Source organism: Anguilla anguilla, chromosome 5, assembly GCF_013347855.1.
Source record: "Anguilla anguilla isolate fAngAng1 chromosome 5, fAngAng1.pri, whole genome shotgun sequence".
NCBI classification, from domain to species: Eukaryota; Metazoa; Chordata; class Actinopteri; order Anguilliformes; family Anguillidae; genus Anguilla; species Anguilla anguilla.
The window spans coordinates 4,021,343-4,048,432 of NC_049205.1; the positions used below are offsets into that span (position 1 = coordinate 4,021,343).

The 27,090-nt window shown below is 43.8% G+C and overlaps 3 long non-coding RNA genes across 3 annotated transcripts; 1 reads left to right on the plus strand and 2 right to left on the minus strand.

Moving 5' to 3' along the window:
• Positions 1–3,131: 3,131 nt before the first annotated feature.
• LOC118228506 lies at positions 3,132–6,729 on the minus strand. Its single transcript, XR_004765507.1, has 4 exons — positions 6,548–6,729; positions 6,079–6,200; positions 4,250–4,311; positions 3,132–3,528 (listed from the first exon to the last, which is right to left on the minus strand). It is a non-coding gene; the product is annotated as an uncharacterized LOC118228506 (long non-coding RNA).
• LOC118228505 lies at positions 3,690–24,960 on the plus strand. The gene is made up of 3 exons (XR_004765506.1): positions 3,690–3,829; positions 4,867–4,931; positions 24,003–24,960. It is a non-coding gene; the product is annotated as an uncharacterized LOC118228505 (long non-coding RNA).
• LOC118228507 lies at positions 23,254–25,865 on the minus strand. The gene is made up of 3 exons (XR_004765508.1): positions 25,684–25,865; positions 25,215–25,336; positions 23,254–23,447 (listed from the first exon to the last, which is right to left on the minus strand). It is a non-coding gene; the product is annotated as an uncharacterized LOC118228507 (long non-coding RNA).
• Positions 25,866–27,090: the final 1,225 nt, after the last annotated feature.

A 27,090-nucleotide genomic window follows, 5' to 3' on the forward strand; every position in this document is an offset into this window, starting at 1 on the left:
GGAGCAGTAGTTGTAGTTTCAGCCCCAATTGTAGTGGGTGGTATTGTTGTTTGAGAAGCTATTGTAGTGGTCGGTTTAGTTGCAGTCTTTTGAGCTTCAGCCGTCGGTGTTGGAAGAGGAGTTGTGGTTGGGCGTTCTATTGTAGCTGGAGTACCTAATGTGGTATGAACTGCTGTTGTTGGTTCAACAGTTTTTGTTGTTGGAGCGATAGTTGTGGTTATAGCTGCTCTCGTAGAAACTGGTATTGTTGTCTGAGCAACGATGGTGGTGGTAGGTTTAGCTGTAGTCGTTTGAGCTTCTGCTGTTGGTGTGGCAAGATTCATTGTGGTTAGAGCTACTGTTGTAGAAGGTGATATTGTTGTCTGAGCAGCCATGGTGCTGGCTGATTTGGTTGTAGTCGTTTGAGCTTCAGCTGTCGGTGTGGGAAGAGTTGTTGTGGTTTGACCTTCTGTTGTAGCTGGAGTACCTAATGTGGTATGAACTGCTGTTGTTAGTGGAACAGTTTTTGTTGTTGGAGCGATAGTTGTAGTTTGAGCTGCTGTCATAGAAGGTGGTATTGTTGTCTGAGCAGCCCCAATGGTGGTGGCTGTATAGGTTGTAGTCGTTTGAGCTTCAGCTGTCGTTGTGGGAAGATTCATTGTGGTTGGACCTTCTGTTGTAGCTGCAGTACCTAATGGGGTTTGAACTGATGTTGTTGATGGAGCAGTTTTTGTTGTGGGGGCAGTAGTTGTAGTTTCAGCCCCAATTGTAGTAGGTGGTGTTTTTGTTTGAGATGCTATGGTGGTGGCTGTTTTGGTTGTAGTCGTTTGAGCTTCAGCTGTCTGTGTCGGACGAGTTGTTGTGGTTGGACCTTCTGATGTAGCTTGAGCACCTAATGTGGTATGAACTGCTGTTGTTGATGGAGCAGTCTTTGTTGTGGGAGCAGTAGTTGTAGTTTCAGCCCCAATTGTAGTGGGTGGTATTGTTGTTTGAGAAGCTATTGTAGTGGTTGGTTTGGTTGTAGTCGTTTGAGCTTCAGCTGTCGGTGTGGGATGTGTTGTTGTGGTTGGACCTTCTGTTGTAGCTGCAGTACCTAATGGGGTATGAACTGCTGTTGTAGGTGGAACAGTTTTTGTTGTGGGAGCAACAGTTGTAGATTCAGCCAGCATTGTTGTAGGTGGTATTGTTGTTTGTGAAGCTATGGTTCTGGCAGTTTCAGTTGTAGTCGTTTGAGCTTCAGCAGTTGTTATGGGAAGATTCATTGTGGTTGGAGCTTCTGTTGTAGGTGTATTACCTAATGTGGTATGAACTGCTGTTGTTGGTGGAACAGTTTTTGTTGTTGGAGCGATAGTTGTAGTTTGAGCTGCAATCGTAGAAGGTGGTATTGTTGTTTGAGCAGTGATGGTGGTGGTAGGTTTTGCTGTCGTCGTTGGAGCTACAGCTGTCGGTGTGGGAAGATTCATTGTGGTTGGAGCTTCTGTTGTACCTGGTGTACCTAATGTGGTATGAACTGCTGTTGTAGGTGGAACAGTTTTTGTTGTTGGAGCAATAGTTGTAGTTTGAGCTGCAATCGTAGAAGGTGGCATTGTTGTTTGAGCAGCTATGGTGGTGGCAGTTTTAGTTGTTGTCATGTGAGCTTCAGCTGTCGTTCTGGGAAGATTAATTGTGGTTGGAGCTTCTGTTGTAGCTGGAGTACCTAATGTGGTATGAACTGCTGTTGTAGGTGGAACAGTTTTTGTTGTGGGAGCAATAGTTGGAGATTCCGCCCCCATTGTTGTAGGTGGTATTGTTGTTTGAGAAGCTATGGTGGTAGTCGGTTTGGTTGCAGTCGTTTGTGCTTCAGGTCTCGATGTGGGAAGTCTTGTTGTGGTAAAACCTTTTGTTGTAGCTGGAGTACCTAATGTGGTATGAACTGCTGTTGTTGGTGGAACAATTTTTGTTGTTGGAGTGACAGTTGTGGTTAGAGCTGCTGTCGTAGATGGTGATATTGTTGTCTGAGCAGCCATGGTGGGGGCTGTTTTGGTTGTAGTCGTTTGAGCTTCAGCTGTCGGTGTGGGACGAGTTGTTGTGGTTTGACCTTCTGTTGTAGCTGGAGTACCTAATGTGGTATGAACTGCTGTTGTTGGAACCGTTTTTGTCGTTGGAAACATAGTTGTAGTTTGAGCTGCTGTCTTAGAAGGTGGTATTGTTGTCTGAGCAGCCATCGTGGTGGCTGTTTTGGTTGTAGTCGTTTGAACTTCAGCTGTCGGTGTCGGACGAGTTGTTGTGGTTGGACCTTCTGATGTAGCTTGAGCACCTAATGTGGTATGAACTGTTGTTGTTGATGGAGCAGTTTTTGTTGTGGGAGCAGTAGTTGTAGTTTCAGCCCCAATTGTAGTGGGTGGTATTGTTGTTTGAGAAGCTATTGTAGTGGTCGGTTTAGTTGCAGTCTTTTGAGCTTCAGCCGTCGGTGTTGGAAGAGGAGTTGTGGTTGGGCGTTCTATTGTAGCTGGAGTACCTAATGTGGTATGAACTGCTGTTGTTGGTTCAACAGTTTTTGTTGTTGGAGCGATAGTTGTGGTTATAGCTGCTCTCGTAGAAACTGGTATTGTTGTCTGAGCAGCCATGGTGGTGGCTGTTTTGGTTGTAGTCGTTTGAGCTTCAGCTGTCGGTGTGGGATGTGTTGTTGTGGTTGGACCTTCTGTTGTAGCTGCAGTACCTAATGGGGTATGAACTGATGTTGTTGATGGAGCAGTTTTTGTTGTCCGGGCAGTAGTTGTAGTTTCAGCCCCAATTGTAGTAGCTGGTGTTTTTGTTTGAGATGCTATGGGGTTGGCTGTTTTGGTTGTAGTCGTTTGAGCTTCAGCTGTCGGTGTGGGACGAGTTGTTGTGGTTGGACCTTCTGATGTAGCTGTAGTAACTAATGTGGTATGAACTGCTGTTGTTGGTGCAACAGTATTTGTTGTTGGAGTGATAGTTGTAGTTTGAGCTCCTGTCATAGAAGGTGGTCTTGTTGTCTGAGCAGCCATGGTGGTGGCTGTTTTGGTTGTAGTCGTTTGAGCTTCAGCTGTCGGTGTGGGACGAGTTGTTGTGGTTGGACCTTCTGATGTAGCTGTAGTAACTAATGTGGTATGAACTGCTGTTGTAGGTGGAACAGTTTTTGTTGTGGGAGCAATAGTTGGAGATTCCGTCCCCATTGTTGTAGGTGGTATTGTTGTTTGAGAAGCTATGCTGGCAGTCGGTTTGGTTGCAGTCGTTTGAGCTTCAGGTCTCGATGTGGGAAGCCTTGTTGTGGTAAAACCTTTTGTTGTAGCTGAAGTACCTAATGTGGTATGAACTGCTGTTGTAGATCGAATGGTTTTTGTTGTTAGAATGATATTCGTAGATTCCACAGTAGGTGGTATTGTTGTTTGGGTAACTGTTGTGATTGGTGGTTCAGTTATCGGCGTAGTAGTTGTAGTAAGCCACCCAATTGCTGTCAGTACTGCAGTCAAGAATTCACTTGGGTCTTGGATGTCACCTTCCTGGTAGACATATTCCACAATGGCTTGAATCTGGTTTGCCGTATCCCTTTTCGGAACAAAAAAGCAGAATTGTGAAATGCTTGGCTTCCTGCTAAAGAAATACACCTATTGTGCATTTCAGTCAGGATACCTATACATTTTGATTAAATATTGAAATAACATGCAATGCAATTATTTTGCTTTGCCACAGAATGGATCTGCTTGAAGTACTAAGAACTGTGCACACACTACCGTGCACGAATCTATCGAACACAAAGCAGGATAAATCTCCCCTACTACCTATAGAAATACCAAATCCCCTCGAGTGCATCAGTACAATCAACATGTGGAAGCTGGGGTGGCAGACGGTGAGGAGAAATTCTTTGAGGAGAGATTGTTAGAGCAATAATCTTTGAGCAGCAATTTATTGAGCAGCAGCAGCAGCAGCAGAGCAATCAAAGAGTAGTACAAGCAATGAGCAGCACAGGAGAGGTCAGACTGTCGGTTTGAAAAGGTGCAACAGCAGGGAGATATGCTTGTGATGTGCTGGAGTATGAGAAGATAGTGATGTGTGTATGTGATAGATTTAGTTTGAGATCATGTAGTGGTGTGCTTGTGATTTGTTCAGTATGAGTACATGCAGTTGATGAGGCCGGCCTTTTGTTGGATGCAGAAAGTGTTTGCTGAGCAAACTTGCTATGCGCTCATTTTCAAATTGCCTCCATTCATATTTGTCAGAACAGTTTTCTTTTTAATCATCATGAAGTCATACAAGGTTTGGGACTTACGTAAAACTTGCTTGTGGAAAGATGGAAGGATTTGCATCAGGTTGTGTCAGAATTTGGTTCAGCTAAAAATGAAAGTTCAAACCAGAAACAAAGACATTAATAAAACAAGGATAAATATACCAAAATGACATCCTCACTGCCTTTTAAGCTTTAACCTTATGCTTAACTGAGCAGTAACTAGGATGTTCAGCGTTGCTGCATTTGATTTAAATAAACTATGAAATGCTGCATGCAACAAAGAATACTTAACTGTGCTGAACAGACATAAATTAGAAGGAAGAGTTTGAAGATTTACTCTCAATTAATTGCTCGTGATATAGCAGATGTGATAATTCAATAGAATTCATAAGTATGTAGTGTATAAGGTGGTTAGTTCTGACAGTTCTGCATGCTTCATGATTTTCCAATGTTGTTTGCCCATTATAATAGCCTACATACATCTAATGCATCAAAGTCTTCCCGTTCACTTAAAAAAAACACAGTCATACATTTAACCACTAAGACGATTTAGAAGGACCGCTAAAGCTCGCTAGCGTTGGTGTTGGCTCTACAATTTTGGAATTTTGCTGGCACTCTTGTACAGCGTGACTTACACAGCTTATTATCCTTTTTTATAGACATTCCTTTTATACAGCTGGATATACTGTATACTCAAGAAATTCAGCATGCATAGTGTGACAAGGTAGGAAGTCGCGTCAGTAACTCCGCCCCCTTACCTGCATGGTAACCCGTATATTGCATGCCAAGAACAATAGTCATGCCAGCGTCCTTTTTGGAAGAATGGCGTGGCGCTGGCGCAGATGAAGGGATAAAGTAGGTGCCAACACGAAATCCACGAAAGTGTAACGCATCGTTTGACCGGTATGTTTTAAATATGCTACTATTTTATGGTATATTTATTGATTGGTGTTTGGTTCAAATGCGCTCCTTAAACGAGGGCAATGTTAATGTTTCATGTTAGAATTATTGGGGTCCTGTTTATGATTACTGTTGCTTTGTGCATGCTGTATGTTTGTTGCTCTCTTTAAAAGAGTATGTATAATGCATGTTTAATTTGCGGGTTTTCCGCTCTCTTTTAAGGAGCGTGCAGGATGAGTGATATGTCGTGGCAGCTATTTCTTTATTTACTGGCTTTTATTCGGCCAGGATTCACAGTTGTGTTACTTCAGTAAGTAATTTAATAATGTTTTAACGTTATTAGTATGTAAATGTCATTGCCAGTGTTACAGCAGTAATTTAAGAATGTTTTCATTTCATTACTGTGTATTGCGTTTCTTTTCCTTTCCTTTCCTTTTGTAGAACCAGTGCCGTGGTTTTAGTTTGGTTGTTCACTTAGCGAAGTTTACGCAAACTTTTAAGACGGATGTTTCTTCATATAATGGACTGCACTCTGAACTTTAGGATCTAATGACTTATGGATTGGTACCAACCTGCTGCTACAAAATGTTTTGAATTACTGCTTTTTGAAAACACCAACGTTTTTAATCTTCAAATTTATTTATCTATACTAAGCATTTAATAATAAAGCTGTTACCTTGTAATTCTGGCTGGTTGTGTTATCAATAGGGGAGGGTACCTGCATTATACCTGAGGTACATGCTTTCCCTTGGTATGACAGTATGAATACACAGCTTCTGGAATATTCATAATTATCAGCATTTATCAGACACTCATATTTCCAATGACTTGCCCTACTTATCTGGCATTTCTCCAATTTTTTTGGCCTCCTTGCTCAGTGATACAACCGCAGTGTCCTAACTGGGACCTGCGATTTTTAGATTACCAGGCCATTTCATAACCATTATACGTTGCAGAAAACACTGACTTACCAGGTTGTTAATGGAGTCCTGGATGAGTTTGTACGTCTCGGTCCTGAGTTCAGTGAGTTCTGGCATGCTCACGTTGTTTATCTGATATCGCAGTGCCAAGGCAAAGGAACTGTTGGATAGTACTGAGAAACAAGTTTAAATTGATTTCATTGTACTTGCTAAAAAAAACTGTTCTGCTGTATTAGTATCACCAAGATGCATATTAAAATGCATTCACCGTAATCCAGAACTGCATGAGTATCTTTAAACACACACATAACTCAATTCCCCAATTCACAAGAGTATTTTTCGACTAACCCATATTTCAAACAGTCAAATGTTATTATTGCAATAGATAAATACATTATAATAAATCAATATAACTTTTTATATGTACAAGTAAAATGGTCCCCTGGGCAATGTGAATTAGATAGAGATGAAGGTGACAGGGCTCAGATGTAAAGATAGGGTGTGTGAACATGTGACTTACTCTGATAAGTAATATCCTGCACAGCAACAGGATCATTCAACTGCGTTATACTGCGTCGCACTCTCACTGGAGCATTCACCCGCCATAGTCGAGCATCCAAGAGAGTGTGGGCCATAGTGAGAATCTTGCTCTCACTGGGGACAGGCTTGATGGTGTGGAACACGAGCCGAATAAAAATTGAAAAGGTGCCCATGCTGCAGAAAGACATGGAGACAAAATTAGGATTTTCCATTGGAGGTAAGCTTGGATAGCCACTTCAATAGTGGAACCAAACTCTAAAATCAGGATTTAAAAATCAGAAGTTAAAATGGAAACATACATTCTACGTGGACTCGTCCTGGTTTGGGCTGCTGTGCTGGTCAGACTTCCGGATAAAGTTGAAGCTGATGCAGCTGAGGTTGGAGTAATGGTTGTGCTTGGACCTTCTGTTGTAGCTGGAGTACCTAATGTGGTATGAACTGCTGTTGTTGGAACCGTTTTTGTCGTTGGAACGATAGTTGTAGTTTGAGCTGCTGTCATAGAAGGTGGTATTGTTGTCTGAGCAGCCATCGTGGTGGCTGTTTTGGTTGTAGTCGTTTGAGCTTCAGCTGTCGGTGTCGGACGAGTTGTTGTGGTTGGACCTTCTGATGTAGCTTGAGCACCTAATGTGGTATGAACTGCTGTTGTTGATGGAGCAGTTTTTGTTTTGGGAGCAGTAGTTGTAGTTTCAGCCCCAATTGTAGTGGGTGGTATTGTTGTTTGAGAAGCTATTGTAGTGGTCGGTTTAGTTGCAGTCTTTTGAGCTTCAGCCGTCGGTGTTGGAAGAGGAGTTGTGGTTGGGCGTTCTATTGTAGCTGGAGTACCTAATGTGGTATGAACTGCTGTTGTTGGTGCAACAGTTTTTGTTGTTGGAGCGATAGTTGTGGTTATAGCTGCTCTCGTAGAAACTGGTATTGTTGTTTGAGCAGCGATGGTGGTGGTTGGTTTAGCTGTAGTCGTTTGAGCTTCTGCTGTTGGTGTGGGAAGATTCATTGTGGTTAGAGCTGCTGTCGTAGAAGGTGATATTGTTGTCTGAGCAGCCATGGTGGTGGCTGTTTTGGTTGTAGTCGTTTGAGCTTCAGCTGTCAGTGTGGGACGAGTTGTTGTGGTTGGACCTTCAGATGTAGCTGTAGTAACTAATGTGGTATGAACTACTGTTGTTGGTGGAACAGTTTTTGTTGTTGGAGCGATAGTTGTGGTTAGAGCTGCTGTCGTAGAAGGTGATATTGTTGTCTGAGCAGCCATGGTGCTGGCTGATTTGGTTGTAGTCGTTTGAGCTTCAGCTGTCGGTGTGGGAAGAGTTGTTGTGGTTTGACCTTCTGTTGTAGCTGGAGTACCTAATGTGGTATGAACTGCTGTTGTTAGTGGAACAGTTTTTGTTGTTGGAGCGATAGTTGTAGTTTGAGCTGCTGTCATAGAAGGTGGTATTGTTGTCTGAGCAGCCCCAATGGTGGTGGCTGTATAGGTTGTAGTCGTTTGAGCTTCAGCTGTCGTTGTGGGAAGATTCATTGTGGTTGGAGCTTCTGTTGTAGCTGCAGTACCTAATGGGGTATGAACTGATGTTGTTGATGGAGCAGTTTTTGTTGTGGGGGCAGTAGTTGTAGTTTCAGCCCCAATTGTAGTAGGTGGTGTTTTTGTTTGAGATGCTATGGTGGTGGCTGTTTTGGTTGTAGTCGTTTGAGCTTCAGCTGTCGGTGTCGGACGAGTTGTTGTGGTTGGACCTTCTGATGTAGCTTGAGCACCTAATGTGGTATGAACTGCTGTTGTTGATGGAGCAGTCTTTGTTGTGGGAGCAGTAGTTGTAGTTTCAGCCCCAATTGTAGTGGGTGGTATTGTTGTTTGAGAAGCTATTGTAGTGGTCGGTTTGGTTGTAGTCGTGTGAGCTTCAGCTGTCGGTGTGGGATGTGTTGTTGTGGTTGGACCTTCTGTTGTAGCTGCAGTACCTAATGGGGTATGAACTGCTGTTGTAGGTGGAACAGTTTTTGTTGTGGGAGCAACAGTTGTAGATTCAGCCAGCATTGTTGTAGGTGGTATTGTTGTTTGTGAAGCTATGGTTCTGGCAGTTTCAGTTGTAGTCGTTTGAGCTTCAGCAGTTGTTGTGGGAAGATTCATTGTGGTTGGAGCTTCTGTTGTAGGTGTATTACTTAATGTGGTATGAACTGCTGTTGTTGGTGGAACAGTTTTTGTTGTTGGAGCGATAGTTGTAGTTTGAGCTGCAATCGTAGAAGGTGGTATTGTTGTTTGAGCAGTGATGGTGGTGGTAGGTTTTGCTGTCGTCGTTGGAGCTACAGCTGTCGGTGTGGGAAGATTCATTGTGGTTGGAGCTTCTGTTGTACCTGGTGTACCTAATGTGGTATGAATTGCTGTTGTAGGTGGAACAGTTTTTGTTGTTGGAGCAATAGTTGTAGTTTGAGCTGCAATCGTAGAAGGTGGTATTGTTGTTTGAGCAGCTATGGTGGTGGCAGTTTTAGTTGTTGTCATGTGAGCTTCAGCTGTCGTTCTGGGAAGATTAATTGTGGTTGGAGCTTCTGTTGTAGCTGGAGTACCTAATGTGGTATGAACTGCTGTTGTAGGTGGAACAGTTTTTGTTGTGGGAGCAATAGTTGGAGATTCCGCCCCCATTGTTGTAGGTGGTATTGTTGTTTGAGAAGCTATGGTGGTAGTCGGTTTGGTTGCAGTCGTTTGTGCTTCAGGTCTCGATGTGGGAAGCCTTGTTGTGGTAAAACCTTTTGTTGTAGCTGGAGTACCTAATGTGGTATGAACTGCTGTTGTTGGTGGAACAATTTTTGTTGTTGGAGCGACAGTTGTAGTTAGAGCTGCTGTCGTAGAAGGTGATATTGTTGTCTGAGCAGCCATGGTGGTGGCTGTTTTGGTTGTAGTCGATTGAGCTTCAGCTGTTGGTGTGGGATGTGTTGTTGTGGTTGGACCTTCTGTTGTAGCTGCAGTAGCTAATGGGGTATGAACTGATGTTGTTGATGGAGCAGTTTTTGTTGTGGGGGCAGTAGTTGTAGTTTCAGCCCCAATTATAGTAGGTGGTGTTTTTGTTTGAGATGCTATGGTGGTGGCTGTTTTGGTTGTAGTCGTTTGAGCTTCAGCTGTCGGTGTCGGACGAGTTGTTGTGGTTGGACCTTCTGATGTAGCTTGAGCACCTAATGTGGTATGAACTGCTGTTGTTGATGGAGCAGTCTTTGTTGTGGGAGCAGTAGTTGTAGTTTCAGCCCCAATTGTAGTGGGTGGTATTGTTGTTTGAGAAGCTATTGTAGTGGTCGGTTTGGTTGTAGTCGTGTGAGCTTCAGCTGTCGGTGTGGGATGTGTTGTTGTGGTTGGACCTTCTGTTGTAGCTGCAGTACCTAATGGGGTATGAACTGCTCTTGTAGGTGGAACAGTTTTTGTTGTGGGAGCAACAGTTGTAGATTCAGCCAGCATTGTTGTAGGTGGTATTGTTGTTTGTGAAGCTATGGTTCTGGCAGTTTCAGTTGTAGTCGTTTGAGCTTCAGCAGTTGTTGTGGGAAGATTCATTGTGGTTGGAGCTTCTGTTGTAGGTGTATTACTTAATGTGGTATGATCTGCTGTTGTTGGTGGAACAGTTTTTGTTGTTGGAGCGATAGTTGTAGTTTGAGCTGCAATCGTAGATGCTGGTATTGTTGTTTGAGCAGTGATGGTGGTGGTAGGTTTTGCTGTCGTCGTTGGAGCTACAGCTGTCGGTGTGGGAAGATTCATTGTGGTTGGAGCTTCTGTTGTACCTGGTGTACCTAATGTGGTATGAACTGCTGTTGTAGGTTGAACAGTTTTTGTTGTGGGAGCAACAGTTGTAGATTCAGCCCGCATTGTAGTAGGTGGTATTGTTGTTTGAGAAGCTATGGTGGTAGTCGGTTTGGTTGCAGTCGTTTGAGCTTCAGGTCTCGATGTGGGAAGCGTTGTTGTAGTTAAACCTTCTGTTGTAGCTGAAGTACCTAATGTGGTATGAACTGCTGTTGTAGGTGGAACAGTTTTTGTTGTGGGAGCAACAGTTGTAGATTCAGCCTGCATTGTAGTAGGTGGTATTGTTGTTTGAGAAGCTATGGTGGTAGTCGGTTTGGTTGCAGTCGTTTGAGCTTCAGGTCTCGATGTGGCAAGCGTTGTTGTAGTTAAACCTTCTGTTGTAGCTGAAGTACCTAATGTGGTATGAACTGCTGTTGTAGGTGGAACAGTTTTTTTTGTGGGAGCAACAGTTGTAGATTCAGCCCGCATTGTTGTCGGTGGTGTTGTTTGTGAAGCTATGGTCGTGGTCGGTTTAGTTGCAGTCGTTTGAGCTACAACTGTCGGTGTGGGAAGAATTGTTGTGGTTTGACCTTCTGTTGTAGCTGGAGTACCTAATGTGGTATGAACTGCTGTTGATAGTGGAACAGTTTTTGTTGTTGGAGCGATAGTTGTAGTTTGAGCTGCTGTCATAGAAGGTGGTATTGTTGTCTGAGCAGCCCCAATGGTGGTGGCTGTATTGGTTGTTGTCGTTGGAGCTTCAGCTGTCGTTGTGGGAAGATTCATTGTGGTTGGAGCTTCTGTTGTAGCTGCAGTACCTAATGGGGTATGAACTGATGTTGTTGATGGAGCAGTTTTTGTTGTGGGGGCAGTAGTTGTAGTTTCAGCCCCAATTATAGTAGGTGGTGTTTTTGTTTGAGATGCTATGGTGGTGGCTGTTTTGGTTGTAGTCGTTTGAGCTTCAGCTGTCGGTGTCGGACGAGTTGTTGTGGTTGGACCTTCTGATGTAGCTTGAGCACCTAATGTGGTATGAACTGCTGTTGTTGATGGAGCAGTTTTTGTTGTGGGAGCAGTAGTTGTAGTTTCAGCCCCAATTGTAGTGGGTGGTATTGTTGTTTGAGAAGCTATTGTAGTGGTCGGTTTAGTTGCAGTCTTTTGAGCTTCAGCCGTCGGTGTTGGAAGAGGAGTTGTGGTTGGGCGTTCTATTGTAGCTGGAGTACCTAATGTGGTATGAACTGCTGTTGTTGGTGCAACAGTTTTTGTTGTTGGAGCGATAGTTGTGGTTATAGCTGCTCTCGTAGAAACTGGTATTGTTGTCTGAGCAGCGATGGTGGTGGTAGGTTTAGCTGTAGTCGTTTGAGCTTCTGCTGTTGGTGTGGCAAGATTCATTGTGGTTAGAGCTACTGTCGTAGAAGGTGATATTGTTGTCTGAGCAGCCATGGTGGTGGCTGTTTTGGTTGTAGTCGTTTGAGCTTCAGCTGTCGGTGTGGGATGTGTTGTTGTGGTTGGACCTTCTGTTGTAGCTGCAGTACCTAATGGGGTATGAACTGATGTTGTTGATGGAGCAGTTTTTGTTGTGGGGGCAGTAGTTGTAGTTTCAGCCCCAATTGTAGTAGGTGGTGTTTTTGTTTGAGTTGCTATGGTGGTGGCTGTTTTGGTTGTAGTCGTTTGAGCTTCAGCTGTCGGTGTGGGACGAGTTGTTGTGGTTGGACCTTCTGATGTAGCTGTAGTAACTAATGTGGTATGAACTGCTGTTGTTGGTGGAACAGTTTTTGTTGTTGGAGCGATAGTTGTGGTTAGAGCTGCTGTCGTAGAAGGTGATATTGTTGTCTGAGCAGCCATGGTGGTGGCTGTTTTGGTTGTAGTCGTTTGAGCTTCAGCTGTCGGTGTGGGACGAGTTGTTATCGTTGGACCTTCTGATGTAGCTGTAGAAACTAATGTGGTATGAACTGCTGTTGTTGGTGCAACAGTTTTTGTTGTTGGAGTGATAGTTGTAGTTTGAGCTGCTGTCATAGAAGGTGGTATTGTTGTCTGAGCAGCGATGGTGGTGGTAGGTTTAGCTGTAGTCGTTTGAGCTTCTGCTGTTGGTGTGGGAAGATTCATTGTGGTTAGAGCTGCTGTCGTAGAAGGTGATATTGTTGTCTGAGCAGCCATGGTGCTGGCTGATTTGGTTGTAGTCGTTTGAGCTTCAGCTGTCGGTGTGGGAAGAGTTGTTGTGGTTTGACCTTCTGTTGTAGCTGGAGTACCTAATGTGGTATGAACTGCTGTTGTTAGTGGAACAGTTTTTGTTGTTGGAGCGATAGTTGTAGTTTGAGCTGCTGTCATAGAACGTGGTATTGTTGTCTGAGCAGCCCCAATGGTGGTAGCTGTATTGGTTGTAGTCGTTTGAGCTTCAGCTGTCGTTGTGGGAAGATTCATTGTGGTTGGAGCTTCTGTTGTAGCTGCAGTACCTAATGGGGTATGAACTGCTGTTGTTGATGGAGCAGTCTTTGTTGTGGGAGCAGTAGTTGTAGTTTCAGCCCCAATTGTAGTGGGTGGTATTGTTGTTTGAGAAGCTATTGTAGTGGTCGGTTTAGTTGTAGTCGTTTGAGCTTCAGCTGTCGGTGTGGGATGTGTTGTTGTGGTTGGACCTTCTGTTGTAGCTGCAGTACCTAATGGGGTATGAACTGCTGTTGTAGGTGGAACAGTTTTTGTTGTGGGAGCAACAGTTGTAGATTCAGCCAGCATTGTTGTAGGTGGTATTGTTGTTTGTGAAGCTATGGTTCTGGCAGTTTCAGTTGTAGTCGTTTGAGCTTCAGCAGTTGTTGTGGGAAGATTCATTGTGGTTGGAGCTTCTGTTGTAGGTGTATTACCTAATGTGGTATGAACTGCTGTTGTTGGTGGAACAGTTTTTGTTGTTGGTGCGATAGTTGTGGTTAGAGCTGCTGTCGTAGATTCTGGTATTGTTGTCTGAGCAGTGATGGTGGTGGTAGGTTTTGCTGTCGTCGTTGGAGCTACAGCTGTCGGTGTGGGAAGATTCATTGTGGTTGGAGCTTCTGTTGTACCTGGTGTACCTAATGTGGTATGAACTGCTGTTGTAGGTGGAACAGTTTTTGTTGTTGGAGCAATAGTTGTAGTTTGAGCTGCAATCGTAGAAGGTGGTATTGTTGTTTGAGCAGCTATGGTGGTGGCAGTTTTAGTTGTTGTCATGTGAGCTTCAGCTGTCGTTCTGGGAAGATTAATTGTGGTTGGAGCTTCTGTTGTAGCTGGAGTACCTAATGTGGTATGAACTGCTGTTGTAGGTGGAACAGTTTTTGTTGTGGGAGCAATAGTTGGAGATTCCGCCCCCATTGTTGTAGGTGGTATTGTTGTTTGAGAAGCTATGGTGGTAGTCGGTTTGGTTGCAGTCGTTTGTGCTTCAGGTCTCGATGTGGGAAGCCTTGTTGTGGTAAAACCTTTTGTTGTAGCTGGAGTACCTAATGTGGTATGAACTGCTGTTGTTGGTGTTACAATTTTTGTTGTTGGAGCGACAGTTGTGGTTAGAGCTGCTGTCGTAGAAGGTGATATTGTTGTCTGAGCAGCCATGGTGGCGGCTGTTTTGGTTGTAGTCGATTGAGCTTCAGCTGTTGGTGTGGGATGTGTTGTTGTGGTTGGACCTTCTGTTGTAGCTGCAGTAGCTAATGGGGTATGAACTGATGTTGTTGATGGAGCAGTTTTTGTTGTTGGAACGATAGTTGTAGTTTCAGCTGCTGTCATAGAAGGTGGTATTGTTGTCTGTGCAGCCATGGTGGTGGCTGTTTTGGTTGTAGTCGTTTGAGCTTCAGCTGTCGGTGTGGGATGTGTTGTTGTGGTTGGACCTTCTGTTGTAGCTGCAGTACCTAATGGGGTATGAACTGATGTTGTTGATGGAACAGTTTTTGTTGTGGGACTAATAGTTGGAGATACCGCTCCCATTGTTGTAGGTGGTATTGTTGTTTGAGAAGCAATGGTGTTAGTCGGTTTGGTTGCAGTCGTTTGAGCTTCAGGTCTCGATGTGGGAAGCCTTGTTGTAGTAAAACCTTCTGATGTAGCTGTAGTAACTAATGTGGTATGAACTGCTGTTGTTGGTGGAACAGTTTTTGTTGTTGGAGCGATAGTTGTGGTTAGAGCTGCTGTCATAGAAGGTGGTATTGTCTGAGCAACCATGGTGGTGGCTGTTTTGGTTGTAGTCGTTTGAGCTTCAGCTGTCGGTGTGGGATGTGTTGTTGTGGTTGGGCGTTCTATTGTAGCTGGAGTACCTAATGTGGTATGAACTGCTGTTGTTTGTGCATCAGTTTTTGTTGTTGGAGCGATAGTTGTGGTTATAGCTGCTCTCGTAGAAACTGGTATTGTTGTCTGAGCAGCGATGGTGGTGGTAGGTTTAGCTGTAGTCGTTTGAGCTTCTGCTGTTGGTGTGGGAAGATTCATTGTGGTTAGAGCTGCTGTCGTAGAAGGTGATATTGTTGTCTGAGCAGCCATGGTGCTGGCTGATTTGGTTGTAGTCGTTTGAGCTTCAGCTGTCGGTGTGGGAAGAGTTGTTGTGGTTTGACCTTCTGTTGTAGCTGGAGTACCTAATGTGGTATGAACTGCTGTTGTTAGTGGAACAGTTTTTGTTGTTGGAGCGATAGTTGTAGTTTGAGCTGCTGTCATAGAAGGTGGTATTGTTGTCTGAGCAGCCCCAATGGTGGTGGCTGTATAGGTTGTAGTCGTTTGAGCTTCAGCTGTCGTTGTGGGAAGATTCATTGTGGTTGGACCTTCTGTTGTAGCTGCAGTACCTAATGGGGTTTGAACTGCTGTTGTTGATGGAGCAGTTTTTGTTGTGGGGGCAGTAGTTGTAGTTTCAGCCCCAATTGTAGTAGGTGGTGTTTTTGTTTGAGATGCTATGGTGGTGGCTGTTTTGGTTGTAGTCGTTTGAGCTTCAGCTGTCTGTGTCGGACGAGTTGTTGTGGTTGGAACTTCTGATGTAGCTTGAGCACCTAATGTGGTATGAACTGCTGTTGTTGATGGAGCAGTCTTTGTTGTGGGAGCAGTAGTTGTAGTTTCAGCCCCAATTGTAGTGGGTGGTATTGTTGTTTGAGAAGCTATTGTAGTGGTTGGTTTGGTTGTAGTCGTTTGAGCTTCAGCTGTCGGTGTGGGATGTGTTGTTGTGGTTGGACCTTCTGTTGTAGCTGCAGTACCTAATGGGGTATGAACTGCTGTTGTAGGTGGAACAGTTTTTGTTGTGGGAGCAACAGTTGTAGATTCAGCCAGCATTGTTGTAGGTGGTATTGTTGTTTGTGAAGCTATGGTTCTGGCAGTTTCAGTTGTAGTCGTTTGAGCTTCAGCAGTTGTTATGGGAAGATTCATTGTGGTTGGAGCTTCTGTTGTAGGTGTATTACCTAATGTGGTATGAACTGCTGTTGTTGGTGGAACAGTTTTTGTTGTTGGAGCGATAGTTGTAGTTTGAGCTGCAATCGTAGAAGGTGGTATTGTTGTTTGAGCAGTGATGGTGGTGGTAGGTTTTGCTGTCGTCGTTGGAGCTACAGCTGTCGGTGTGGGAAGATTCATTGTGGTTGGAGCTTCTGTTGTACCTGGTGTACCTAATGTGGTATGAACTGCTGTTGTAGGTGGAACAGTTTTTGTTGTTGGAGCAATAGTTGTAGTTTGAGCTGCAATCGTAGAAGGTGGCATTGTTGTTTGAGCAGCTATGGTGGTGGCAGTTTTAGTTGTTGTCATGTGAGCTTCAGCTGTCGTTCTGGGAAGATTAATTGTGGTTGGAGCTTCTGTTGTAGCTGGAGTACCTAATGTGGTATGAACTGCTGTTGTAGGTGGAACAGTTTTTGTTGTGGGAGCAATAGTTGGAGATTCCGCCCCCATTGTTGTAGGTGGTATTGTTGTTTGAGAAGCTATGGTGGTAGTCGGTTTGGTTGCAGTCGTTTGTGCTTCAGGTCTCGATGTGGGAAGTCTTGTTGTGGTAAAACCTTTTGTTGTAGCTGGAGTACCTAATGTGGTATGAACTGCTGTTGTTGGTGGAACAATTTTTGTTGTTGGAGTGACAGTTGTGGTTAGAGCTGCTGTCGTAGATGGTGATATTGTTGTCTGAGCAGCCATGGTGGGGGCTGTTTTGGTTGTAGTCGTTTGAGCTTCAGCTGTCGGTGTGGGACGAGTTGTTGTGGTTTGACCTTCTGTTGTAGCTGGAGTACCTAATGTGGTATGAACTGCTGTTGTTGGAACCGTTTTTGTCGTTGGAAACATAGTTGTAGTTTGAGCTGCTGTCTTAGAAGGTGGTATTGTTGTCTGAGCAGCCATCGTGGTGGCTGTTTTGGTTGTAGTCGTTTGAACTTCAGCTGTCGGTGTCGGACGAGTTGTTGTGGTTGGACCTTCTGATGTAGCTTGAGCACCTAATGTGGTATGAACTGTTGTTGTTGATGGAGCAGTTTTTGTTGTGGGAGCAGTAGTTGTAGTTTCAGCCCCAATTGTAGTGGGTGGTATTGTTGTTTGAGAAGCTATTGTAGTGGTCGGTTTAGTTGCAGTCTTTTGAGCTTCAGCCGTCGGTGTTGGAAGAGGAGTTGTGGTTGGGCGTTCTATTGTAGCTGGAGTACCTAATGTGGTATGAACTGCTGTTGTTGGTTCAACAGTTTTTGTTGTTGGAGCGATAGTTGTGGTTATAGCTGCTCTCGTAGAAACTGGTATTGTTGTCTGAGCAGCCATGGTGGTGGCTGTTTTGGTTGTAGTCGTTTGAGCTTCAGCTGTCGGTGTGGGATGTGTTGTTGTGGTTGGACCTTCTGTTGTAGCTGCAGTACCTAATGGGGTATGAACTGATGTTGTTGATGGAGCAGTTTTTGTTGTCCGGGCAGTAGTTGTAGTTTCAGCCCCAATTGTAGTAGCTGGTGTTTTTGTTTGAGATGCTATGGGGTTGGCTGTTTTGGTTGTAGTCGTTTGAGCTTCAGCTGTCGGTGTGGGACGAGTTGTTGTGGTTGGACCTTCTGATGTAGCTGTAGTAACTAATGTGGTATGAACTGCTGTTGTTGGTGCAACAGTATTTGTTGTTGGAGTGATAGTTGTAGTTTGAGCTCCTGTCATAGAAGGTGGTATTGTTGTCTGAGCAGCCATGGTGGTGGCTGTTTTGGTTGTAGTCGTTTGAGCTTCAGCTGTCGGTGTGGGACGAGTTGTTGTGGTTGGACCTTCTGATGTAGCTGTAGTAACTAATGTGGTATGAACTGCTGTTGTAGGTGGAACAGTTTTTGTTGTGGGAGCAATAGTTGGAGATTCCGTCCCCATTGTTGTAGGTGGTATTGTTGTTTGAGAAGCTATTGTAGTGGTCGGTTTAGTTGTAGTCGTTTGAGCTTCAGCTGTCGGTGTGGGATGTGTTGTTGTGGTTGGACCTTCTGTTGTAGCTGCAGTACCTAATGGGGTATGAACTGCTGTTGTAGGTGGAACAGTTTTTGTTGTGGGAGCAACAGTTGTAGATTCAGCCAGCATTGTTGTAGGTGGTATTGTTGTTTGTGAAGCTATGGTTCTGGCAGTTTCAGTTGTAGTCGTTTGAGCTTCAGCAGTTGTTGTGGGAAGATTCATTGTGGTTGGAGCTTCTGTTGTAGGTGTATTACCTAATGTGGTATGAACTGCTGTTGTTGGTGGAACAGTTTTTGTTGTTGGTGCGATAGTTGTGGTTAGAGCTGCTGTCGTAGATGCTGGTATTGTTGTCTGAGCAGTGATGGTGGTGGTAGGTTTTGCTGTCGTCGTTGGAGCTACAGCTGTCGGTGTGGGAAGATTCATTGTGGTTGGAGCTTCTGTTGTACCTGGTGTACCTAATGTGGTATGAACTGCTGTTGTAGGTGGAACAGTTTTTGTTGTTGGAGCAATAGTTGTAGTTTGAGCTGCAATCGTAGAAGGTGGTATTGTTGTTTGAGCAGCTATGGTGGTGGCAGTTTTAGTTGTTGTCATGTGAGCTTCAGCTGTCGTTCTGGGAAGATTAATTGTGGTTGGAGCTTCTGTTGTAGCTGGAGTACCTAATGTGGTATGAACTGCTGTTGTAGGTGGAACAGTTTTTGTTGTGGGAGCAATAGTTGGAGATTCCGCCCCCATTGTTGTAGGTGGTATTGTTGTTTGAGAAGCTATGGTGGTAGTCGGTTTGGTTGCAGTCGTTTGTGCTTCAGGTCTCGATGTGGGAAGCCTTGTTGTGGTAAAACCTTTTGTTGTAGCTGGAGTACCTAATGTGGTATGAACTGCTGTTGTTGGTGTTACAATTTTTGTTGTTGGAGCGACAGTTGTGGTTAGAGCTGCTGTCGTAGAAGGTGATATTGTTGTCTGAGCAGCCATGGTGGCGGCTGTTTTGGTTGTAGTCGATTGAGCTTCAGCTGTTGGTGTGGGATGTGTTGTTGTGGTTGGACCTTCTGTTGTAGCTGCAGTAGCTAATGGGGTATGAACTGATGTTGTTGATGGAGCAGTTTTTGTTGTTGGAACGATAGTTGTAGTTTCAGCTGCTGTCATAGAAGGTGGTATTGTTGTCTGAGCAGCCATGGTGGTGGCTGTTTTGGTTGTAGTCGTTTGAGCTTCAGCTGTCGGTGTGGGATGTGTTGTTGTGGTTGGACCTTCTGTTGTAGCTGCAGTACCTAATGGGGTATGAACTGATGTTGTTGATGGAACAGTTTTTGTTGTGGGACTAATAGTTGGAGATACCGCTCCCATTGTTGTAGGTGGTATTGTTGTTTGAGAAGCAATGGTGTTAGTCGGTTTGGTTGCAGTCGTTTGAGCTTCAGGTCTCGATGTGGGAAGCCTTGTTGTAGTAAAACCTTCTGATGTAGCTGTAGTAACTAATGTGGTATGAACTGCTGTTGTTGGTGGAACAGTTTTTGTTGTTGGAGCGATAGTTGTGGTTAGAGCTGCTGTCATAGAAGGTGGTATTGTCTGAGCAACCATGGTGGTGGCTGTTTTGGTTGTAGTCGTTTGAGCTTCAGCTGTCGGTGTGGGATGTGTTGTTGTGGTTGGGCGTTCTATTGTAGCTGGAGTACCTAATGTGGTATGAACTGCTGTTGTTTGTGCATCAGTTTTTGTTGTTGGAGCGATAGTTGTGGTTATAGCTGCTCTCGTAGAAACTGGTATTGTTGTCTGAGCAGCGATGGTGGTGGTAGGTTTAGCTGTAGTCGTTTGAGCTTCTGCTGTTGGTGTGGGAAGATTCATTGTGGTTAGAGCTGCTGTCGTAGAAGGTGATATTGTTGTCTGAGCAGCCATGGTGCTGGCTGATTTGGTTGTAGTCGTTTGAGCTTCAGCTGTCGGTGTGGGAAGAGTTGTTGTGGTTTGACCTTCTGTTGTAGCTGGAGTACCTAATGTGGTATGAACTGCTGTTGTTAGTGGAACAGTTTTTGTTGTTGGAGCGATAGTTGTAGTTTGAGCTGCTGTCATAGAAGGTGGTATTGTTGTCTGAGCAGCCCCAATGGTGGTGGCTGTATAGGTTGTAGTCGTTTGAGCTTCAGCTGTCGTTGTGGGAAGATTCATTGTGGTTGGACCTTCTGTTGTAGCTGCAGTACCTAATGGGGTTTGAACTGCTGTTGTTGATGGAGCAGTTTTTGTTGTGGGGGCAGTAGTTGTAGTTTCAGCCCCAATTGTAGTAGGTGGTGTTTTTGTTTGAGATGCTATGGTGGTGGCTGTTTTGGTTGTAGTCGTTTGAGCTTCAGCTGTCTGTGTCGGACGAGTTGTTGTGGTTGGAACTTCTGATGTAGCTTGAGCACCTAATGTGGTATGAACTGCTGTTGTTGATGGAGCAGTCTTTGTTGTGGGAGCAGTAGTTGTAGTTTCAGCCCCAATTGTAGTGGGTGGTATTGTTGTTTGAGAAGCTATTGTAGTGGTTGGTTTGGTTGTAGTCGTTTGAGCTTCAGCTGTCGGTGTGGGATGTGTTGTTGTGGTTGGACCTTCTGTTGTAGCTGCAGTACCTAATGGGGTATGAACTGCTGTTGTAGGTGGAACAGTTTTTGTTGTGGGAGCAACAGTTGTAGATTCAGCCAGCATTGTTGTAGGTGGTATTGTTGTTTGTGAAGCTATGGTTCTGGCAGTTTCAGTTGTAGTCGTTTGAGCTTCAGCAGTTGTTATGGGAAGATTCATTGTGGTTGGAGCTTCTGTTGTAGGTGTATTACCTAATGTGGTATGAACTGCTGTTGTTGGTGGAACAGTTTTTGTTGTTGGAGCGATAGTTGTAGTTTGAGCTGCAATCGTAGAAGGTGGTATTGTTGTTTGAGCAGTGATGGTGGTGGTAGGTTTTGCTGTCGTCGTTGGAGCTACAGCTGTCGGTGTGGGAAGATTCATTGTGGTTGGAGCTTCTGTTGTACCTGGTGTACCTAATGTGGTATGAACTGCTGTTGTAGGTGGAACAGTTTTTGTTGTTGGAGCAATAGTTGTAGTTTGAGCTGCAATCGTAGAAGGTGGCATTGTTGTTTGAGCAGCTATGGTGGTGGCAGTTTTAGTTGTTGTCATGTGAGCTTCAGCTGTCGTTCTGGGAAGATTAATTGTGGTTGGAGCTTCTGTTGTAGCTGGAGTACCTAATGTGGTATGAACTGCTGTTGTAGGTGGAACAGTTTTTGTTGTGGGAGCAATAGTTGGAGATTCCGCCCCCATTGTTGTAGGTGGTATTGTTGTTTGAGAAGCTATGGTGGTAGTCGGTTTGGTTGCAGTCGTTTGTGCTTCAGGTCTCGATGTGGGAAGTCTTGTTGTGGTAAAACCTTTTGTTGTAGCTGGAGTACCTAATGTGGTATGAACTGCTGTTGTTGGTGGAACAATTTTTGTTGTTGGAGTGACAGTTGTGGTTAGAGCTGCTGTCGTAGATGGTGATATTGTTGTCTGAGCAGCCATGGTGGGGGCTGTTTTGGTTGTAGTCGTTTGAGCTTCAGCTGTCGGTGTGGGACGAGTTGTTGTGGTTTGACCTTCTGTTGTAGCTGGAGTACCTAATGTGGTATGAACTGCTGTTGTTGGAACCGTTTTTGTCGTTGGAAACATAGTTGTAGTTTGAGCTGCTGTCTTAGAAGGTGGTATTGTTGTCTGAGCAGCCATCGTGGTGGCTGTTTTGGTTGTAGTCGTTTGAACTTCAGCTGTCGGTGTCGGACGAGTTGTTGTGGTTGGACCTTCTGATGTAGCTTGAGCACCTAATGTGGTATGAACTGTTGTTGTTGATGGAGCAGTTTTTGTTGTGGGAGCAGTAGTTGTAGTTTCAGCCCCAATTGTAGTGGGTGGTATTGTTGTTTGAGAAGCTATTGTAGTGGTCGGTTTAGTTGCAGTCTTTTGAGCTTCAGCCGTCGGTGTTGGAAGAGGAGTTGTGGTTGGGCGTTCTATTGTAGCTGGAGTACCTAATGTGGTATGAACTGCTGTTGTTGGTTCAACAGTTTTTGTTGTTGGAGCGATAGTTGTGGTTATAGCTGCTCTCGTAGAAACTGGTATTGTTGTCTGAGCAGCCATGGTGGTGGCTGTTTTGGTTGTAGTCGTTTGAGCTTCAGCTGTCGGTGTGGGATGTGTTGTTGTGGTTGGACCTTCTGTTGTAGCTGCAGTACCTAATGGGGTATGAACTGATGTTGTTGATGGAGCAGTTTTTGTTGTCCGGGCAGTAGTTGTAGTTTCAGCCCCAATTGTAGTAGCTGGTGTTTTTGTTTGAGATGCTATGGGGTTGGCTGTTTTGGTTGTAGTCGTTTGAGCTTCAGCTGTCGGTGTGGGACGAGTTGTTGTGGTTTGACCTTCTGATGTAGCTGTAGTAACTAATGTGGTATGAACTGCTGTTGTTGGTGCAACAGTATTTGTTGTTGGAGTGATAGTTGTAGTTTGAGCTCCTGTCATAGAAGGTGGTATTGTTGTCTGAGCAGCCATGGTGGTGGCTGTTTTGGTTGTAGTCGTTTGAGCTTCAGCTGTCGGTGTGGGACGAGTTGTTGTGGTTGGACCTTCTGATGTAGCTGTAGTAACTAATGTGGTATGAACTGCTGTTGTAGGTGGAACAGTTTTTGTTGTGGGAGCAATAGTTGGAGATTCCGTCCCCATTGTTGTAGGTGGTATTGTTGTTTGAGAAGCTATGCTGGCAGTCGGTTTGGTTGCAGTCGTTTGAGCTTCAGGTCTCGATGTGGGAAGCCTTGTTGTGGTAAAACCTTTTGTTGTAGCTGAAGTACCTAATGTGGTATGAACTGCTGTTGTAGATCGAATGGTTTTTGTTGTTAGAATGATATTCGTAGATTCCACAGTAGGTGGTATTGTTGTTTGGGTAACTGTTGTGATTGGTGGTTCAGTTATCGGCGTAGTAGTTGTAGTAAGCCACCCAATTGCTGTCAGTACTGCAGTCAAGAATTCACTTGGGTCTTGGATGTCACCTTCCTGGTAGACATATTCCACAATGGCTTGAATCTGGTTTGCCGTATCCCTTTTCGGAACAAAAAAGCAGAATTGTGAAATGCTTGGCTTCCTGCTAAAGAAATACACCTATTGTGCATTTCAGTCAGGATACCTATACATTTTGATTAAATATTGAAATAACATGCAATGCAATTATTTTTCTTTGCCACAGAATGGATCTGCTTGAAGTACTAAGAACTGTGCACACACTACCGTGCACGAATCTATCGAACACAAAGCAGGATAAATCTCCCCTACTACCTATAGAAATACCAAATCCCCTCGAGTGCATCAGTACAATCAACATGTGGAAGCTGGGGTGGCAGACGGTGAGGAGAAATTCTTTGAGGAGAGATTGTTAGAGCAATAATCTTTGAGCAGCAATTTATTGAGCAGCAGCAGCAGCAGCAGAGCAATCAAAGAGTAGTACAAGCAATGAGCAGCACAGGAGAGGTCAGACTGTCGGTTTGAAAAGGTGCAACAGCAGGGAGATATGCTTGTGATGTGCTGGAGTATGAGAAGATAGTGATGTGTGTATGTGATAGATTTAGTTTGAGATCATGTAGTGGTGTGCTTGTGATTTGTTCAGTATGAGTACATGCAGTTGATGAGGCCGGCCTTTTGTTGGATGCAGAAAGTGTTTGCTGAGCAAACTTGCTATGCGCTCATTTTCAAATTGCCTCCATTCATATTTGTCAGAACAGTTTTCTTTTTAATCATCATGAAGTCATACAAGGTTTGGGACTTACGTAAAACTTGCTTGTGGAAAGATGGAAGGATTTGCATCAGGTTGTGTCAGAATTTGGTTCAGCTAAAAATGAAAGTTCAAACCAGAAACAAAGACATTAATAAAACAAGGATAAATATACCAAAATGACATCCTCACTGCCTTTTAAGCTTTAACCTTATGCTTAACTGAGCAGTAACTAGGATGTTCAGCGTTGCTGCATTTGATTTAAATAAACTATGAAATGCTGCATGCAACAAAGAATACTTAACTGTGCTGAACAGACATAAATTAGAAGGAAGAGTTTGAAGATTTACTCTCAATTAATTGCTCGTGATATAGCAGATGTGATAATTCAATAGAATTCATAAGTATGTAGTGTATAAGGTGGTTAGTTCTGACAGTTCTGCATGCTTCATGATTTTCCAATGTTGTTTGCCCATTATAATAGCCTACATACATCTAATGCATCAAAGTCTTCCCGTTCACTTAAAAAAAACACAGTCATACATTTAACCACTAAGACGATTTAGAAGGACCGCTAAAGCTCGCTAGCGTTGGTGTTGGCTCTACAATTTTGGAATTTTGCTGGCACTCTTGTACAGCGTGACTTACACAGCTTATTATCCTTTTTTATAGACATTCCTTTTATACAGCTGGATATACTGTATACTCAAGAAATTCAGCATGCATAGTGTGACAAGGTAGGAAGTCGCGTCAGTAACTCCGCCCCCTTACCTGCATGGTAACCCGTATATTGCATGCCAAGAACAATAGTCATGCCAGCGTCCTTTTTGGAAGAATGGCGTGGCGCTGGCGCAGATGAAGGGATAAAGTAGGTGCCAACACGAAATCCACGAAAGTGTAACGCATCGTTTGACCGGTATGTTTTAAATATGCTACTATTTTATGGTATATTTATTGATTGGTGTTTGGTTCAAATGCGCTCCTTAAACGAGGGCAATGTTAATGTTTCATGTTAGAATTATTGGGGTCCTGTTTATGATTACTGTTGCTTTGTGCATGCTGTATGTTTGTTGCTCTCTTTAAAAGAGTATGTATAATGCATGTTTAATTTGCGGGTTTTCCGCTCTCTTTTAAGGAGCGTGCAGGATGAGTGATATGTCGTGGCAGCTATTTCTTTATTTACTGGCTTTTATTCGGCCAGGATTCACAGTTGTGTTACTTCAGTAAGTAATTTAATAATGTTTTAACGTTATTAGTATGTAAATGTCATTGCCAGTGTTACAGCAGTAATTTAAGAATGTTTTCATTTCATTACTGTGTATTGCGTTTCTTTTCCTTTCCTTTCCTTTTGTAGAACCAGTGCCGTGGTTTTAGTTTGGTTGTTCACTTAGCGAAGTTTACGCAAACTTTTAAGACGGATGTTTCTTCATATAATGGACTGCACTCTGAACTTTAGGATCTAATGACTTATGGATTGGTACCAACCTGCTGCTACAAAATGTTTTGAATTACTGCTTTTTGAAAACACCAACGTTTTTAATCTTCAAATTTATTTATCTATACTAAGCATTTAATAATAAAGCTGTTACCTTGTAATTCTGGCTGGTTGTGTTATCAATAGGGGAGGGTACCTGCATTATACCTGAGGTACATGCTTTCCCTTGGTATGACAGTATGAATACACAGCTTCTGGAATATTCATAATTATCAGCATTTATCAGACACTCATATTTCCAATGACTTGCCCTACTTATCTGGCATTTCTCCAATTTTTTTGGCCTCCTTGCTCAGTGATACAACCGCAGTGTCCTAACTGGGACCTGCGATTTTTAGATTACCAGGCCATTTCATAACCATTATACGTTGCAGAAAACACTGACTTACCAGGTTGTTAATGGAGTCCTGGATGAGTTTGTACGTCTCGGTCCTGAGTTCAGTGAGTTCTGGCATGCTCACGTTGTTTATCTGATATCGCAGTGCCAAGGCAAAGGAACTGTTGGATAGTACTGAGAAACAAGTTTAAATTGATTTCATTGTACTTGCTAAAAAAAACTGTTCTGCTGTATTAGTATCACCAAGATGCATATTAAAATGCATTCACCGTAATCCAGAACTGCATGAGTATCTTTAAACACACACATAACTCAATTCCCCAATTCACAAGAGTATTTTTCGACTAACCCATATTTCAAACAGTCAAATGTTATTATTGCAATAGATAAATACATTATAATAAATCAATATAACTTTTTATATGTACAAGTAAAATGGTCCCCTGGGCAATGTGAATTAGATAGAGATGAAGGTGACAGGGCTCAGATGTAAAGATAGGGTGTGTGAACATGTGACTTACTCTGATAAGTAATATCCTGCACAGCAACAGGATCATTCAACTGCGTTATACTGCGTCGCACTCTCACTGGAGCATTCACCCGCCATAGTCGAGCATCCAAGAGAGTGTGGGCCATAGTGAGAATCTTGCTCTCACTGGGGACAGGCTTGATGGTGTGGAACACGAGCCGAATAAAAATTGAAAAGGTGCCCATGCTGCAGAAAGACATGGAGACAAAATTAGGATTTTCCATTGGAGGTAAGCTTGGATAGCCACTTCAATAGTGGAACCAAACTCTAAAATCAGGATTTAAAAATCAGAAGTTAAAATGGAAACATACATTCTACGTGGACTCGTCCTGGTTTGGGCTGCTGTGCTGGTCAGACTTCCGGATAAAGTTGAAGCTGATGCAGCTGAGGTTGGAGTAATGGTTGTGCTTGGACCTTCTGTTGTAGCTGGAGTACCTAATGTGGTATGAACTGCTGTTGTTGATGGAGCAGTTTTTGTTGTGGGAGCAACAGTTGTAGATTCCGCCCGCATTGTTGTAGGTGGTATTGTTGTTTGTGAAGCTATGGTGGTGGCAGTTTCAGTTGCAGTCGTTTGAGCTTCAGCATTTGTTGTGGGAAGATTCATTGTGGTTGGAGCTTCTGTTGTAGCTGGAGTACCTAATGTGGTGTGAACTGCTGTTGTTGGTGGAACAGTTTTTGTTGTTGGAGCGATAGTTGTGGTTAGAGCTGCTGTCGTAGAAGCTGGTATTGTTGTCTGAGCAGTGATGGTGGTGGTAGGTTTAGCTGTAGTCGTTGGAGCTGCAGCTGTCGGTGTGGGAAGAGGTGTTGTGGTTTGACCTCCTGTTGTAGCTGGAGTACCTAATGTGGTGTGAACTGCTGTTGTTGGTGGAACAGTTTTTGTTGTTGGCGCAATAGTTGTAGTTTGAGCTGCAATCGTTGAAGGTGGTATTGTTGTTTGAGCAGCTATGGTGGTTGCAGTTTTAGTTGTAGTCGTTTGAGCTTCAGCAGTTGTTGTGGGAAGATTCATTGTGGTTGGAGCTTCTGTTGTAGCTGCAGTACCTAATGTGGTATGAACTGCTGTTGTAGGTGGAACAGTTTTTGTTGTGGGAGCAACAGTTGTAGATTCAGCCAGCATTGTTGTAGGTGGTATTGTTGGTGAAGCTATGGTGGTGGCAGTTTCAGTTGTAGTTGTTTGAGCTTCAGCAGTTGTTGTGGGAAGATTCATTGTGGTTGGAACTTCTGTTTTAGCTGGAGTACCTAATGTGGTGTGAACTGCTCTTGTTGGTGGAACAGTTTTTGTTGTTGCCGCAATAGTTGTAGTTTGAGCTGCAATCGTTGAAGGTGGTATTGTTGTCTGAGCAGCGATGGTGGTGGTAGGTTTAGCTGTAGTCGTTGGAGCTACAGCTGTCGGTGTGGGAAG